This window comes from Struthio camelus, chromosome 6, assembly GCF_040807025.1.
Source record: "Struthio camelus isolate bStrCam1 chromosome 6, bStrCam1.hap1, whole genome shotgun sequence".
NCBI lineage: Eukaryota > Metazoa > Chordata > Aves > Struthioniformes > Struthionidae > Struthio > Struthio camelus.
The window spans coordinates 22,025,602-22,043,702 of NC_090947.1; the positions used below are offsets into that span (position 1 = coordinate 22,025,602).

Sequence of the window (18,101 nt, forward strand, 5' to 3'; positions counted from 1 at the left end):
TGAGAATGCTAATAAAATATATTCTAACCAGTGTTCAGAGAAGAATTGTTGTTACCTAGGCAGAAAATCTGGACAGTAACCAACAGTTATTGTATCTTAAATAGATCATGTTATTATTTATTAACTTACTTTGATGTCAAAGTACAGGCCTCCCTGACCCTGCCTCACATGCCAAGTGCTACAGAGTAAAATTGCATCTGTCCCTTCCATCTTTTGTGAGTGTCAGTTCAAACTTTCATTCACATTATCCAATTTTATTTTACATTCAGTCTTTCAGGGTTTTTCTACCTGCTTTTGCCAGCTCTCTCTTCTACGCTGACCAGATCTGCATTTAGCTGGCAGGGTGGGGAGTCTCCAATGTGAACATCATTCAGAATTACAATAATTGTGCCTGTGACCAAAAAATGTTTTGAGATAATAAGTATTGCTCAAACAGCCATTAAAGAGTTTACAGAATTTGCTTAGGCTCTCTGAAAACCCCCTGCTGAGAGGTAAAATGTTCCTGTAACATACGCATTCAATCTAAGATTGCCTAATTAATGACTCTACCTTTAAATCCATCTTCTTTCAGCCATGCTGGAGAAGGGCTGTTTGTTTTGAGCACAAAAGGAAACATTTACTGAATAACAAAATGGATGTTCAAAGCAACCCAGAACAAAGGTGATGAACTTTGCAAAAGAAAAAAGATGAGCATTCATGGTGAATCTTTTCAGTAGCTGGAGTTTGAGATCGATCATCACTACCACCACCCCACCAAGAGCTGCTGGTGTTAGCAGCCCATAAAATGGCACAGATGCAGAAACCATTCATCAACCCTAAGGTTATCTGGTATAAGGTGTTTTGTTTTGTTTTTTTTAAGCAAGCATCAATCCCATTTCATTTCTGTTTCCCATATTCCTTTACACCCTCACTCTCCAGCATTCTGCTGTTCCTAGCCACTGCTTAGATTGGAAATTATTTGAGGTCAAAGTGCTTCATTGGAGGAGAAAAAGGGTTTTGCTTGATTTTACATGTTAGTCACATTCCGAAAAGTTAGTATCTACCTCAGAAAATCTACGGAGTTGCAGAAATAGACTCCTTTATGAGCAAGAAACACAACAGATGGTTAGTATGCAACCTGGTATAGCTTCAGGGCAGGGGATTTATATTTGTGTTCTTATTCAGATGTATTTTTCTCCTTTATGTTCAGAGTTGTTTTCCCTCTATGAAATACTGCTATCTCTGTACTGACATCAGTTTCTTAGAAATTATGTTTTTATTTGTCAGGGTGTTATTGCAGGTTGCTACAGATCTTACTTCAATTTAACTAAAATATTCCTGTGCCAAGATTTTCAGATTCTCCAAAGGATTTTCTTAATTAATTTGTTGCTTAGTAAAAGTCAATTTACAGGTCACATTAGAAACATCTTTATGCATCTTGTAAGGAATATTTAGAAAATAATTCTAGACCTAACTTAGCATTTGCTGTTGTTACTTACTGTTACCTGGTTGGACAGCATATGGCCAAGGAGGAGAAGAGGAGAACAACCTAGTCATCTTTAAAAGGCCAGTGTTGTGCAAGGCAGAATCCTTCTGAAGACCAAAGGCAAATTTAGGGAGTGCTGTTTCTCTGGAAGAGAGCAGTGCAGTGCTCTTCACAGCCTGCTGATTCTGGCCATGACCCTCAGAAGGCCTAATCACCTCCTTACCTGAAACCTCGCGGTGTTTGCAGCACCTGCGGCTCTCCAGCAAGGTGAGCAGAGAGCTTCCTTTGTTGCACAAGGGATATGTCCTTTTCATTGCTTGACAGGCTTCCTGCTTCTCACCCTCTCTATCAAATACTAGAGTGTTCTGGAGAAAGACCATTAAAAAGATGCTGCAGCATTCCCCCTTCCAGCTGACAGATAGTTGCTCTGCTCTATAATGCTGGAGGTCTCATTCTAGTATATGGGTACTTCCTCCTCATGTAGTAATAGTCAGGAAAAAGCAGCCATTGATGTAATTTTGTGTTTTGGGCTGTGTTTTCAGCCTTTCAGTAGTTTTGTGTTCTCAGGCTGATTCTTGGCATCTTAGAAACTCAGTTCACTCCAAGGACAGCAGCCGCTTGGTGCTAAATATTGAGCGCTGCACCACCTTTCTGTACCCTCACCTATTTTTTGAAGGAAGGACAGAGAGAAGTTTTCAAAGAAAAGTACAGTATATTACATTCTCATTGAACTAAAAAAAAAAATCTGCTGGAGTTTTAAGTAACTCCTGGCCCTGTTCAGAAGCAGAGAAGGCTGCAGTTAGTCGGTTCCAACCTGATCAGTAATGTTCATGGAAAACAGTAGGAAACACTGTTATAGAGAGGTTCTGGAACATATAGATAACTGTAATAGAGAGGTTGTGGAACATATAGTTAATTAGACCAAAGCTGCCACCATTTTAAAAATTTTTGTGCAAAGCTGCAGATATTACATTTTGTAGTGAGTTTCAGAGCCAGTCACTGAATTCTTTGAAAGCTTTTTGCATCAAATGGTTCAGCTGTGAAGAAAGGAGAGAAGGAAAAACAAGTCTTTCTGAATAATGATACAAGATATGGACTTTAGCTGCAAATTCAAGTGTAGGTCCAGTTTATGGATTCCTGAAAGTTGTGTCCTGTTTAAAGCTAGGCTTTTGTTTTAGGTGCATGGTGGAGTTCCAGCTGTTCTTATGCAGGACTTATTAGGAAGAAGCAACATTCTTCACCTGTGCTTCTCCAGAAGAAGAGAGAGTGTTGTTTTGTCATGTTTAAGCTTGGTTGAACCACCTGATGTTAAATATTATATCTGTTCTACATTAAGAAGTAATTTTAACCTAGATATGGATAAGGATTTCCCCTTGGCATATGCCTTCTTCTGTTAGAGAATGTCTGTGACCTGCAGGTTCTTCCTCATGCGCAAGCACCAGCTTTGACAACATCTTTTGCACTATGCTTGCCAAGACTGCACACACATTATGGCCTCCTCACAGTTCTCAGCTGTTAAAAGCTTTTGGTTTCCAGTAGCCATGCTATGTTTGGGATACTCAAGATTCCTGAGTAGGAGTTTGGAACAACCAATAAGAGTATTACTGCTAGACAGTTTTTCCTTTTCTTTAACATAATTTAGATGTTTTCTTTTTTTCTTTTTTTTCTTAGGGAACATGAATGTTACATTCAGGAAGGATTTTGAGAATATATTAACAGGTATAACGTATCTTCCTATTGGGCTTCCGTTCTTTCTTTATGATTTAGTTTGGTCCACAATAGCATGGGAAACACCATGTGAAAAGGCTTTATATGCAAGCACTATCTAGTCCTGAAGGGTTGTGCTTGTTCATAGTTGGGGTTTGGCATTTTGATTGGTGCTTTTTATTTTATGTTTGAAATAGGAAATGAAAGAAACTATGAATATGAATAGTTTGCTGGCAGCAGAAACAGGTTGCACAGAGTCTCCAGATATGGAAAGCTTATCTCCTGGAATTTTAAAAACTGAACTTCAGACCAAAGCAGTTCAAAGGAGTTTCAGGTGAGTCTCAGAACAGCACTCAAACTTCTGGATGTGGAGCTGACCATTTTGAGACTGGCCATCTCTATTGTTGTGTGCCATAAGAATATTTTTTGAAGTAGCATGTCTCTTGCGTTCAGCCTTTGCCCTGTTTTCTAACTAATTGATTATCTCATGGAATTTAATAATTGGTGGAGCAAAGGAAAAAGAGCAATACAGTTCCCTTCCTGTTCACTTTCCTGACCCAGTACAAGGAATTTACTCTCTGGGCTGAAAAAAATTTGAGACATTTAAAGGGAATTGGGTATATCTCTCCACATATCAACTAGTTTAATACGGTATTAGGAGAAGAGTCATATTTTGGATAGATATTGCATGATTCAGGGAGGCTTGCAAGTCATAACATTGAAATTAAAGTGAGAGTAATTAGCAAAGTAGCTCTGTAATCAGTAGAAATGTAAAGGCCATCCAATGGTGTTAGTATACTAAGGAATCCATGAAATGAACCGTGTGTTTATTCGGCATAATTGAGTTGTGAATTTCATTGCAGATAATCTGAATTGAATTTACCAAACTTGTATTACTTCGTATTTCTATGTGGCTTTCATGTAGAAAGATTCTATTGGGCATTAGCTCAATCAGTGCTGAAGTCTTTCTCCTTTCACTGGAAAATGACAGCTATTCTGCATGAAAAATACTACGAAGGTGTATGCTGTTGGCTTTGGGAAAATGGTGACACAGCATACAGTTATTCACCACATCAATCCCAAGCAGTGTGAACTCATTTCCCTAGTCAAAAATGGCAGCCGAGGAACACTGTATTTAGCATATTGGGGGTGCGAGTATAACATTTAGTCACCATCATTGCTTTCTGCAGTTTGTAGGCATTTATGGCATATTTTTCATATAAATTCTGGTTTCTTATACCTCTGCTAAATGTGGTGCCAAATAACCTCAGTACCTGAAATAGTATGACTTATTATGGTATGATATTGTACTGCTAAAGTAATACCCTAACACTAGTGGGTTGTGCAAAAAGTAATAGAGATGCATTTTGAAATAGAGTTTTGTATTTATTACTTTCAGTTCCTTAAGGACTGTGCTGTTCCTGATCCTTAAATTAAAATGCAGAAAGGGTAATGGTGAGCTGAAGAGAAAGCATAATAACAATTGCCATATCTATATTTGAAGAGCTGTTTATATATGCAGAGAATTGGGAGACAACTGTACTCATAGGTTGCAAGAGCTGGCAGTGGAAACAAAAGGTAGGTTCTTGTAAATAGGTACTTGCTGGCCAAATAAGAATGGTCCCACCTCTATGTTCCAGTGCCAGAGCCTACAAATTCTTCAGACCTCCGCTGTAGTTTATTTGATTTATGTGATTAAATATTGGTAGGATTTGGCTCAAAAGACAACTCAGCACTTGTAGGCAACTTCCAAACATGTTGACAGAGCCTAAGCTAGAAGCACAGGTTTCCCCATCACCCTTAGGCTGAAGCCTTCATCAGCAGTCTCATCTCATCTGCTCCACCCTTTTCTCCACCCTCACATCTTCCACACCACAGCTGTGAGGGGAGCAAGCAAGGGAGGCTGGAGCTGCTGCTAGAAGCTCAAGGAGCTTGTTCCTGACAGAGGTCCCACCCTGGAAATGTTCATGGCAGTGAAATTCCCTTTTCTGCTCCTTACATACCTGACAAGGAGCGAGGCCTGCCTGGCTTGCCAGCTATCATCTTCAGGGTTCTTCCTCAGCTTGGCTTTGCTCACACTTCCAGTCCCTTATCCAGTCAGGCACCAGCTGCTATGGTGCCTGTCCCCACCGAGCAAATGAAAGCAGGATCTCCCTGCTTTCCCAAGCTGGCTCCCTGGAGGGGGAATATTCCACTGCTCCTCTTTTGCCACACAGAAGCTAAAGAACAGGAAATGTGGCCAGGGTGGCCCAGCCTGAGGTGAGTCATTGCCTCCCTGGTCTCTCTGCCCTGCTTCTGTTCCTCATATCAGCAAATATGTATCGGGCCTTTTCCTAAGGGGCAAATTCATGGAAGGGGCATACCGGAAAGCTGATTCAAGCTCCTGAATCCTATGAATGTCTTTCTAAGCTTGTAGGAAGCCAACCTTTGACGGTCTCCAGGCAGGAAAGAGTTAAAGGGCACCCAATTGGCAGGGAGCTATGCACCTGGGAGTGCATTAATGGCGTACTGCGGGGACAGAGATAGATGTTGGTGCTCCTTTGCTGGGAATAAAAAGGAGGAATTGCCAGAAATAGGGAAGTGGGTGTTCCGCTGTGCTGGTGTAATATCTTCACCTTCGAGGCAGGGGGCTTGTAGGGGCCAAGCTGCATTGCAGTGGAGCAGTAAAAGTCCAGCTCCTGTAAAGGAGAAACACTGAGAGGACTGTGAGCTCTGCCCATGCAACTGCAAAGCCAGGGCACCTGGAGTAGCAGCTGCCCACACCCAGTGTTTGGCCTTGACATGGCACCGTTCCCACACATGCAACCTATGACGGTGTCAGGAGACTCTCCCTTCTGTAGCAGTACCCTAGAAATCCAGGTCAGACCCTGTATTTTCTTCCAGCACATGAAACTTTCTGGATCTACTTTAACATCCTTTCGGTTCTTGGGAGCTTCCATTTCTATCTCCATTTAATTTTCCCACCCTTCCACAGAGCCTTCCACTAAGATGGATCTTTCTTGTGATTTCTGATGGAGACACAGTTCCTTGAAGAACCTGTCTGTGCTGTCCTAAACACCGGCTAGAAATGGTCTTGCAGACACATTAAGGTGATCTCCCATTTCACCAGGCACTTGATGACTAAAGATATGCTGTCACTAGCATGCCTGTATTCTTTGCATGTTGAAACACTTCGGCCTTGTTATTAGGTAATTGTGCTGAATTCGATGGAGTCATTTCAAGACTGAGTTTAAGCCTAAACATGTATTCAGTAGATTTGATTTAGCCTCGTTATTATTTACTTGTTTGTAAGAATTATCTCTTCAGCAGCTACCTGGAGTTTCTATTTTATTATATTTTGCATTCTAAAATTTGGCTAAAAGAAAAACCCTCAAGGTTGACAAGGACTAGGATTGACAGAACTATGGCTGTTTGAAATCCCTGTTGTCCATTTAAATTTTAATGTTTCTATCATTTGTTCCTCAGTGTAAATTAACAGCCATGGCAGTGTGTTGGGTTTCTTTTCTGAAGTCAAGACTTTAAATTTAATTCAATAGCCTAGATTTACAGCTATTCTATATTTCAAAAGGCAGAATCAATAATGTGACTGAAGTGAAGAAGATAAAAATTTATGGTATCTTGCAATTTAATGGTTGAAAAGATGCAATTGGAGAGATCATAAATTGTGAAGGAGTTTATGCTTCATTGCTCCTGATTCAGTGCTTGCTGTTAGAACTTGATTTGTGACTATTCACAAGGTGTGATTAATGGTGTGATCGATGCTTGCTTCAGTGCAGTAAAGCAGTTGTAATGCTCTTCATTAGAATAAATAAAATAAATTGACTGAAGCTTTATAAAAACTGTGTAACATTTAAAATCTAAAATGTCAATTTTTTTCCTGTTACAATTTAGGTTTCTTCAGGCAGTTTCCACCTACATAACATCACTCATTGTCATTCTTTTTGGATATTATAGAAATCCATGTGGGTTTGGGTTAGCTTTATGCAAAGCTCAGTGAAGGGGAAAAAAAAAGAGAGAGAGAGCGCGTTGAATAGAACTGACTAGAGTCTAAGATTTTCTGGTGGCTGTGTTTTGCCATCCTGCAAACATACATTTATTCTCCTTTAACATGTGGAATCTTAAAGGAATCAAGGCAGAAAATGAGCCTTCCGTACACAGCTGTACTAAAAACAATAAAAAACAATAATTTTCATTGTTTTAAAATAGGATGGCTGTATGATCGGCACCCTAGCAGAGACAATGAAGATAAAGAGGCATTTTTTGAGTAGCATTACTTTGGTTTAAGGATGTTCATTGCATAATCCAATGCTGTCTCACAGTATGCTCTAAAACAGGCAGGGGAATATGAGAAAACTGCAACAACCATGAAAGGCAGTAGGATGTAATGATTTTGATGTAGTCGTTTGAAGAATTGGGCTCCAGAAGATGCAAATGAGAAATAGTGTTGAGAATGCCCTAGGATGCCTTGCATATGCCAGTTAAGCCCCCTGCAATATATGGATCATTTTGAAGTTTACAAATGTCTAAGTTTAAACATGCTGTGTAAAAACTGATGGTGAAGAAATTGTACTGTGAAATTTAGGGAAAATTGCAAAGGGAAGGCTTAAATCTAGAGCTCTTCCATTTGCTTCAGTCTTGTTTGCTTTTGGTTACCTCGTTGAGAGATATGCCTTGTAATTAGCTGGAAAAGTTTATCAAGTTTCCACTGTACTCCTTTGCTCTGATTGTCGTCGGTGTCCTTTGCCACGATGTATTTGAAGATTTCAAGTTTGTGTCTGATTTTACTAGGAGCTACAGGTACATCTAAAACAACTGAACAACAAGGCACTGTTTTAACGCTGTTACGTACTTTGTAATGCAATGAACTAAGTATTTCCTCTAATTTGTGCATCTTGAAATATGCTGAAGCAATTCCTTGTGTCAATGATCATGCATTTGCTCATTGGAATTGCAAAGAGAATGAAAAATGTAGGGAAACTTCAAACATTTTTGAAACATATAGCTCTGTCAAAATTAGTGTGTCTATTATTGCACACAGTATTTACAGACTAGCAGTTGTCACCTCAAAAAAAAATTAAGATAAATCATATTCTGTCTGTTATCAGTCTGGCAGAGATTCAGGTATTAACTGCGACACGTTCTGACAGTAAACATAGTAAAACGCATGAGACTATAAAATACGTAGATAAGCTTTTCTTTTTAAATAGGTTTTTTTTTTTTTTTGCTCCCTCACTGTATATTGAAAAGCCAATAATTCACGCACACAAAGGGGTTTCTGTGAGTCATAGAAACTGAGGACAGAAACTCTGTAGCTGCAGCCACAGCTCCCAGGACATTGTAGCTGAAAGATCCCAAGAGCTCACAATGCTGTGGTGGGCAGAGAGGCACAGTTAGCAGTTGTGGTTACTTGACCTGCTGAATTTGTCTCTACCCAACAGCTATCCAAAAATGTAGAGTCGCAAGGAGATGTGACGCTCTAGTTGTGCTTAACACAAAAGAAAGTTGACTGAATTTAAATCTCTACCACTTGTGGGGCAGGCAGGATACCTATGTCTCCCACTTCTTTTTTCAAGGAGCTGATGACCTATCCAACCTATTAAGCTGATCTGAGAAAGTATAGTAATAATACTGAACCCTTAGATAAAACTTACCATCTTGCTGCATCTTACTGTACTATCAAACTGCATCATTAGTCTTGTTGTACAGGTAGAAAGACTGAAGCTTTGAAAGATTTCTCCAAAGTTGCACGCCAAATTTGCTACGAAGTCCTTCCTTCAGTCTCGTTAGACCTATGCCTATTCGTTGGGCTTTTGTGCCCTTCTTATCAGTGGGGAAAGCCATACCTATTAATAAGGAGTGCCATAAAGTATGCTGTGATAGTATTTTGTTTGAGATTTTTAAATTTTTTATTTGTTTATTTTAAAATAATTTTTGTTAAGTGGAAATGTTTACAATTATTTAGGCAGTTTATAGCTATATATTCAGCCCCAAATGCATAGGCACTGTAAGAACAGAACATTTAGTTACCAAGCTGATGAATGGTCTCCCATTTCAGTGGGAGAGCAGAGCCCTATTTGTTCAAACGTGGCGTGCGTTAAGGCAATGTCCCGGTTTTCACCCAGGCTAGCTTCAGTACTGAAAGCAATATAAGAATACTGGAGAAGCAAAATATTAGCCCATGAGGGGAATGGAAGGGCTGACCTAATGCACTTTTACTGCTTCTTGTGCCTAATCTAACTTCTTCAGAAGCAGATGGACTCTGCACTGGGCTGCGTACGGACATCCTCAGTTAGTTTTACCAACACTGAGGGGTTCACCTGAAGGAGGAAGCTATTGTGAAGTAGGAGAGGGTTGAAATTGAAATAGCTCTTCCACACCGCCTTTCACAATGGGCTTTCCCCCCCCACCCCCATGAATACCTTTCTGCAGTCTAACTTAGGCCACTTCAAAGTGGACTAAACAAAAAGCTACTCCTCAGGCAGAGTGAGATTGTTCATATAGGAAACTATTGCAGAATAGCTATTCCTGGCTTTTTCTGGATGAAAAAGTCATTAGTCCCTGAGAAATCTGGCCATGTTTGGAATAGGGAGAAGATGGGTTTACTAGTGCTGGTTCACCACTGTGCAAAGGTAGCATGTAGCCTTTTTTCCAGTTTTACATGCCCGTGATGCACCGTGTGAACCCCTAGAATGTTTATGCCTGCTTTTTATTTTTCATCCTTTGGTATTTGTCCAAACAAATATATTTTCTCATTGTTTGGGTATCTTCTGCAAATATTGGCTTCTCGCTTGCATCAAATATTCTCCTGTCTGTTTTCCATTTCTCTGTAACAGCATCGGGGTGAACGTTTAACAGCACTGTAAAAATGCGGAGTGCTTTCAGCTGAGGCTCTCAGTTTCAAGTTACAGATACGAAAACTGAGGCATGGCATGATTTACCCAAAGCTATGCGTTAAGCCTATTTGCAGATCCTGATTTCCTTAACTTCAGTCCTGCATCTTGTCCAATGGGCTATCCCATTATAGGGAAAATCATCCCCCTTTACCAAAGGAATCTTCTCACTTTTTGAAGATGCATCTGAGGAGATGTTGGCGCTACTAGTAGCACCCAGTAGATGCTGCTAAGGAACACCAGCAGCAAAACTGCTCTCACTGCTTTTATTGTCACTGTTGCTGTTGAAAGGAATACCATTTATTCCTCGGTTGTTGCAAATTTGAGGTGGGATGACAGGTTTATTGCCAGAGTCTATTTCTTTGTTTCCTTGGAGAGAGCACAGCTTCAGCCAAGTGCAGGTGTGGGTAGACAGTCATTAGGTTTATGCTGTTCCTATTTGATATTTGCAGCTTTCATGAGAGATGCTGCTACTAGCAGATGATCCTGCTGTTACCCTCTGATGAAGTACATCTCCCCCAAGTGAGCAAATTATTGCAGAACTGTGTTTTGTGAGTGTGGATGTAGGCTTTTGGGTTTGGGTTTTTTTAACCAATAGAATATAATAGTAAAAGAAAGCATAACAGTCTTGAAACACTCCTTCCATAACTACAGCTTCAATGACAGAGGTTGTAGCTGTCAGCTACTGGGAGACAGCGATCATGGGCAGGGAAGAACAGAAGTATTCATATAGTAAGCCCCCCTGATAAATATATAAGCGTTGCCACACTGCAGCTAACTGCAGTCACTGTCATCCAGTCTTATCTCCCTCATTCATGTGTATACAAAATAACACAATCCAGTTGAACAGTCACTTACATATGAAAGGGCAGGGGAGGTTATGAAGCATGGAAAAAAGGAGGGGAAAAAAGGTGCCTAAATATGTTTCTTTGACTTACCTGTCTTCTGATGTTTTTTTTTTTCTTTTAAAGGAAGGTGGGCCCAAAAAATCTAAGCTATCTATTACTCTTAGATCTCCAACCAACAAGGTTTAAGGACATAGATGAACAGAATAAGAGTGAGATCTCATATAATGTCATTTTTGAGAGATACTGATATCTGGATAAGGGGAGCAATAAGGACAGAGAGCAAATAGGAGATAAAAAGGAGAGTTAACTGAAGAGATTGCAGAATGGTCCTTTCCTATAAATGTGGGGTTTTATAACTTCAGTTCAATAAGTATGCAATATGATTAGACTTAACAGTAGTAATATTGTTCCTGAAACCAAAATTAACCCATTGCTTCCCTTGGTAGCAAGTCATAATTCAGTGGCTAGGAAATAAATAGTATGTTGCAATTGTTTAACAAAGAAGTTTTGCTCTCGCCCATAGCTATATTGTGCATGCTGCAACCTGGTTTCTGAGCGTCCTTTCTGCATGCGGAGAAGAAGGTTCCAGTGGTTATGTGGGTATTTTCCCAAACGCCAGCAGAACTGAGCTTGCCTGTTGATGCTTGCCTGGTGGGGAAAGCCAGGAGGAAACCCTGGTGCAGGGCAGTTCTGGCATCCAGGAATTATAGCAGCTGGAGTGGGAAGGGAGTCAAATGGCCAACTACTTTATGAAGGAAATGGATCCTGATAGCAATGTTAGACTGTAACTTTCAGACTACTAGAAATGCCACCAGTCACCTCTCCCACTGTTAACGCCGAGTTGCAGAATTCTGAGGTGATTTTTTTTTTTCCAATTAATTCACTACAGAGCTTTAGTTGTAGTGCCTCACGCTGAGGACAAGTCTACCTTTTCCACAAAGAAGAATTTTGCAGCCTAATACATTGCAATTGTATGAACATGTTTCTTATGTTCACTCTTTCTTGTATGTAATCTAAGTTCATTGTTCGTAATCATATTTTCCTATTCTCTAAAGAACAACTGTTTTCTATCTTTATCAACTCCTTTCAAATGGCTGTGGACTTGCGCTCTTTCTTTATTGTTATTTAGCTAAACTACTTATTTCATCTTTCCTATTAAATCAGCCCAGTCTACTGAATATTGCTTTTACTTTTCTTTTGACTTGCTTTGGTATGTCAATGTTATTTAAACAAAAGATCCCAGAGACCCATGGAGAGGGAATGCTATTTTCCTGCTCAGTTAAAAGATACAGTTGTGTAACATTGTTCCAAATCATATAGGCCACAGTGGTCATGACTGTAGTATTTACATGTGCGTTTTTGATAGCAATGATCTTTTTCCCAGCAAATTTCTAATGATTTCTTTCTCCCCGAACCTTGCACCCTCCTATTTGCTGTGCTAGCAATGAGTGTTATAGTACAGTGTATAAATGCATTTAGGAAATTCTGCTCTGTCTTCCCCTTGCTCCCCCTTCCCCGCAGAATCACTTTTTGTCTGATTCTGTGTCTATGTCTAGTGTCTACCAGTTCCTTCTAGCTCCCTCACAGTTCATTAGGGGGGTGCTCAATTTATTAGGAACCAATCATGCATTCATACCTTCTTCCATCTGAAGTGCGCTTTTAAATGTTAGACTACGCACTAATCAAGTTGAACATGATAATGAGAGCACGTTCACATTGTTAAGGTAAATGACCCAATGCATTTATAGTGAAGACACATTTGAACTACAGTTTGTGCTTTTCATGGCAGTATTGAACGTTCTGAGGAGCTCCGAATGTGTTGTTTTGTGGCTGCCTTGCAAACGTGTGATTATCGTTACGTTGCTGGCAGAACTCTGGCCGTTTTGTTGCTGCTTTATGATAAATTTCTAAGTGCCGTTAAGTAGGGAGGATTTTATGGCGTAAATGTCTTGTTGTAAATTAGACTAATAATGCATGAATGAAACATGTACACACCTTTAAATGCACACGCGTTTACACTTACATATAGAAGTATTACCACGGTGGTGAATAGTATATCAGGCTGAGCTTTGATACTGTGTATGTGTTCTCAGGGAAGGCCTTAGGTATTCATCATCAACTTCAGTGTTAATAAGACAGGATATGAGGCTGGCAAGTGGAGTTAAAGAACAAAAGTGAATGAGTGTTTTGGAGTTAGGAAGGTGGGAGGCAGTGAAAACACAAAAAGCTTGTCTTCTGCATGCTGAATGAGGCGCATCCTGGGATTTGCGCATTTTGCTTTTTTCACCCCCAGAAAAGGGGAAAAGAATTCCTTGAAGTCAATTTTCAGATCATCTAGAAGAACCCAAACTCATTTTGTGCTGCTGAGACATTCTACTCTGGGACTCCTGTTTATGGAAAGAAGAAGAAAAATTTAGGTGAGTAAAAGTGTGTGATCATGATACAGAGCAAGCAGGATTACGCCTCATTTTTATAATCTGATGCCCAACCTCCTGGGGTTAAATACACAGCAAAATGAAAGTGAAGCATATGCTAGGTATTCTAGTTAACGTTGGTAATGATCACAGCATGCGTTAGCAGACAGCAGAGACCCTAACGTGCTGCCAGGGTCCCAGTGTTGTGTGGCTGCTGAACTCGGCGAGCGCAGGCCGCTCCTGTTGCGCATACTGCCTCCTGGGGACTTCATTGCCTCGTGCCAGCACATTCAAATCCGTCTCTAAGAAAGCAAATGTCAGCATGTGAGTGAAGTGACTATCTTTCTGCTATTCCTGCTAAAAGGTGTGGATCATGTTTTTTTTTCCACACTTTGATCTAAAAGTTTCCATAAGTCACTTTAAAGTATGTACCACTCTCAGAGCTTATCTATATTTGAGACCTGTCATTCAAATGTTACAAATATCTTTATATCAATTAAGACTCTCAGCATGAGGTTGAGGTGTGCTTTTAAGCTATTGTTCTTTTCAAAGCTATAGTTTCATTTCAGTATAAAACTCTAGACTAATTATCTCTAAAGTCACATGGGAAGTTGCACACTAAAGACAAAATTTGGGCCTAAGCTTTGCCAGCCCTTTTCAGGGCAGGGAAGAAGATGAAAGGGCACAGTTCTTGGAATGATCCAAGTCCTTTACCCAAGGTCCCTAGGCCGTGCTTCTCAGGGCAGGTATGTATCCTCCCTCTTTGATCCACGCATCTTTCACCTCAAGATGGCTAGAAAGCAGCCCTCTACTACTTCAGGGAAAAGCAATAAAATAAGACCATTTTCACTCTGGAATTAGCGTTTTACCAAAATGTTTACACTTGCTGGTTTCTGATATTTTGCATGGTTTACATCTCTTGCCACTGCTTATTTTATACATTTTACTTTATCATTTTATATTTGCAAATACTGTAATTTACAAGATAATATCATTGTTTTTCATTATTTTGGCTGTACCACTCATATTCCTAACATAAAATAAGCAGTGAAAAATGGGCACTGAGGCCAAAGTCTCAGAGATATTTATATGTCTCTAAAATCCAAACTGTAGTAGGCAAATGGAAAATTTGCATTTTCCGCAATTGAAACAGGCTTAACATCTTGCTGAAAGTGCTGGAAAGCCAAACCCAGTTTGCAGTCAGCAAGAACGGGGGACATTGAAGCTCAGATGTGAACTATACGTTAGCGAATGTTAGCTTGCTCAGCTGAGGTGAAAGGATTTGCACAGCAAAGAGAAATAATTTGATTTGCAATATTTCTGCAAGAAAAGGGCAGAATACATGGCCTGGCTGCACTTCATCTCCCTCTTACAGAGAAGTCAGTGGCATGCATTGCATGAGCCCCTGCAGTGCTGTCAGTGAGCCATGCTTTCATGTGGTTTTTGCAAATTGGTTGAGGCTGAAGGATGCTTTTAAACATGGCACTGCGCTGTTTTTACTTAATGCATCTGATTTCTTTGCCATAGGTCAGAGGAAATCCTAATTAGAGAAGAGCTACTTCTGATGACCATGTCACATTATTATGGTAGGTTTGGTACGTTTTCTAATGTTTCTAGTTTTAAACAGAAGAAGAGCAGGTCTCACTGATTTACTTAAGAGAATACTGCACAGTCTTGATGCATCTTTTTCCTCTGGTATTTTGCCTATACTTTCCTTTCTAAAGTTCTACTTAGTGCTGTTGGCTGTTTTTAAACTGTTAACATCCTAGTTAAATCACAGTTGTTGCTTTTAAAAAAGAGAACGCAGAGATCAGTGAACCACTACAATGAAAAGTTCAAGAAGCATCTAAGTTCTAATGTATAATCCCAAACATATGTTGAGAATCTTAAGCCTTAAAGCCCTAGTTAATTTTTCTTCCAAATGCATGTCTACTGCTAAGACCAAATTTTTTCTAACATTGTTTTTGGTGAAAAATTGTTTTCTGACTAAAGAAACTATTTTATTTCAAAGATTCTGCAACAGTTTTAACTTTTATATATTAAAAAAAAAAAAAAGAAAAGAAGCAAATCTCCCCACCAAATATTTTGGCAGAAAAAGGAGGTATTTGCATTTGAAATTGCTACCAGAGTAGCTATAGCTGGGGTGCCTTATTCTTTTTAGTGGCTCCTTGCTAATTTCTACCATGTGCTGCCATGCCACGTTCACTCCAATGGCAGATTAAATCCTATCAGAGATTCTGGTTTTGGGGAAGAATAGGAATGAGATGAAGCTTCTCAGCAGTGATGATCTGGCTCCAAGGCAACGTTTCCAAAATGCAGTGTACAGTCAGGGTCTAACACTCTATTCCTTGCCTCTATCATGGAGCCCTTCAGTGTAATTCCTTTCCAGTTTGCTCCTTTTCACTATATTCACTTTTGCTCAGGCTGTAGTGCTTTAGTGCTAAGCTTTGGATGCTTATTTTGGAATTTGTGCTTCTTAGTGGAAACTGACTTTATTTAGCACTTAGGTTTCAGTGCAACTTCTATCCTTGCTCCATCCTTTGGGATTTGGTGGGTCCGGCCCTCCAGACCCGAAGTGAACTACTCTGTGCTGGCATTGCTACCGAGTCTCTGAGGACTCCTGTGAACTCTTAAGTATGAGGGAGTTTTGGCAGGATCTGTTTTGCCAAGCGCTCTGACAACCACAGCAGCCACAGGGGTCCCAGCCACATCCTGCGTTCTTGCTGGATGTTGGCTTCCCTCAAGCACCATCTGTGAGTTCAGTCTGACACCAGTGTGGAAAATGCTAGAGGATCCCTCTGCAAGGACGCAAGGAGAGATTTCAAATGCGGAGTTGCAGGAGGGGTGATGTTTACCTGGTGACAGAGGGCCTTTACCCATCATAGCACCAATCTCTGCAATAGCCTTGGCACAACTGGCCCCTGCAAGTGAGAGATTGTTCCCACATTGGTGAAATCACCACCTCCTGGGCATCATGTAACAGATCTGTGCTTCTGGGTTTCCCTTCACTCTAAACCTGTCCTCTCAACCACTTTAAATAATAGATCTCTGCCCTTCCCAATATGCTGTTTGCTGAGTGGCAGGGACAACAGACTCCTCCCTCTGCTCAGTCCTTTCCAGGCTGACCCCCTTCTAGATTGTCAAAAAGTGTGCTTCCGTGGAAAAAATCTCTCTTCATTTTCTGGGCACTTTAATATTGGGCTATAACAAGGGGAAGACTGAGTCAGCATTGGAGGGTTCCCCCCGCCTTCTCTTCCCCATGCATACTTGGGGGTGAGGGGGGAAACAAATGGGAAACATATTCCCTTGAAGGGATGCATGTGACACCTGAAAGAGAGTGGTATGCAGTCTCCCCATACTTGCAGTGTGCATATACCCACATCCTGCTCCACTTTGCTTTTCCCGCCCAGTCTTATTCCCGGACATATGCTGTACTTGCCATACTTGGCCTGGAGGTGAGCAGGGATCCAGCAGCTGTCCCACTTGCACACCAAACCCAAAGGCAATCTTCAGGGTGCTATCTGCATGTGTCCCAGCCATAACCTTCACCACTGATCCACTGCGTCTTTCTTATGTCATTCCCAAGGCTGCTTTCTTTCCCCTGAAAGGCTTTGAGGCTGTGCCAGAACAAACTGGAATCCCCCTTACTTGGGCCCATGACAGGGGAGCATATGACTCAAAATCCCCTAGGACGAGAAGAGAGTTAAGTCCGAAGAATAGATACAACTCATAGAGTGCAAAAATACAGTATTGGTGTGAAGTATATGCAAACTATGTTGATCTCATGCAGAGAAGTTGTTGCTAAAGTGTCTTCTGCAAGGTATGTTATGCAGTCTAACATGGCAATTGCCTGTCGTGTTGGGAGACAAAGAATCCTCCTCTTGGATCCAATGGACATTAGAGAAAATCAGAATCTAGAAAAGAGAGTAGCCAGTTCCCCTTGTCAGCTCCAATTAGGCATGGGTGTAGGCATGCTAAAAAACAAACCATATTTACTTACTGCAACCCTCTAGAATCCCTCAGGCTCTTTCTAGATCAAATGCAGACATCCCTTTTGGGCTTAAGCTTAGAGAAAAACACATAGCAAATCAAGGCATGAAATCACAACCTGTATGTTGCCCAAGATCAGAGAGCATCAATATGTGTCCATCAGTGCTTGTAAGATAGAAGTCAGAGCAGCTAGTCTCTGCTCTGCTAGTCAGGGCTGTGATTTCAGCCTCCAGGTTTTATGATCAGGGATGTTTTTATCACAGTGTCTCAGAAAAGGATGAAGAAGGTATCCCACCCTTCTGAAGGCAAATACAAAAAAGATCTAAAACACCACCACCCCTCCCCCTGCCCCCACTTCTGTGATCCTCTGTGACCCTGTGTCCTTGCCCTCTCCTTGGACAACACTTCTGTCTCTTTGACCTGCTGCTGGACCCTACTGTCATCAGCCAGGGAGCCTGTTGCTGGTGTCAGGGATGTGGCAGATGGCCCTCCTGTTCTTGAAATTGCCTGGCATCCAGTGCAGGAGCAAACTTCCTCAGAGGAAGCATTGGGGAGAACATGGAGTGGACAGGATAGCTAAGAGTGAAGGAGTCAGGTCTTAAGCTATTGAGCCCTTACAGACCTTCACAAGTCCAGTGTCTTGTGGTCCCGTGCAATTAGCGCTCAGCCCAGGGACTTTCATCTCTTCCTATCCCTTGTTTTCTCTAGCCTGGAAAATTCATCCAAAAGCCTCCAAGCAGTGCAGGAGGCTTGGAGGAAACATGCTTCCTATTGCTTGGGGTAGTTT

At 40.9% G+C, this 18,101-nt stretch overlaps 1 long non-coding RNA gene across 1 annotated transcript; it reads left to right on the forward strand.

The window, feature by feature from the left end:
• The first annotated feature begins 1,436 nt into the window (after positions 1 to 1,436).
• On the forward strand, positions 1,437 to 6,402 carry LOC138067711 (uncharacterized). The gene is made up of 5 exons (XR_011142091.1): positions 1,437 to 1,732; positions 3,137 to 3,184; positions 3,370 to 3,506; positions 4,572 to 4,750; positions 6,147 to 6,402. It is a non-coding gene; the product is annotated as an uncharacterized lncRNA (long non-coding RNA).
• Positions 6,403 to 18,101: the final 11,699 nt, after the last annotated feature.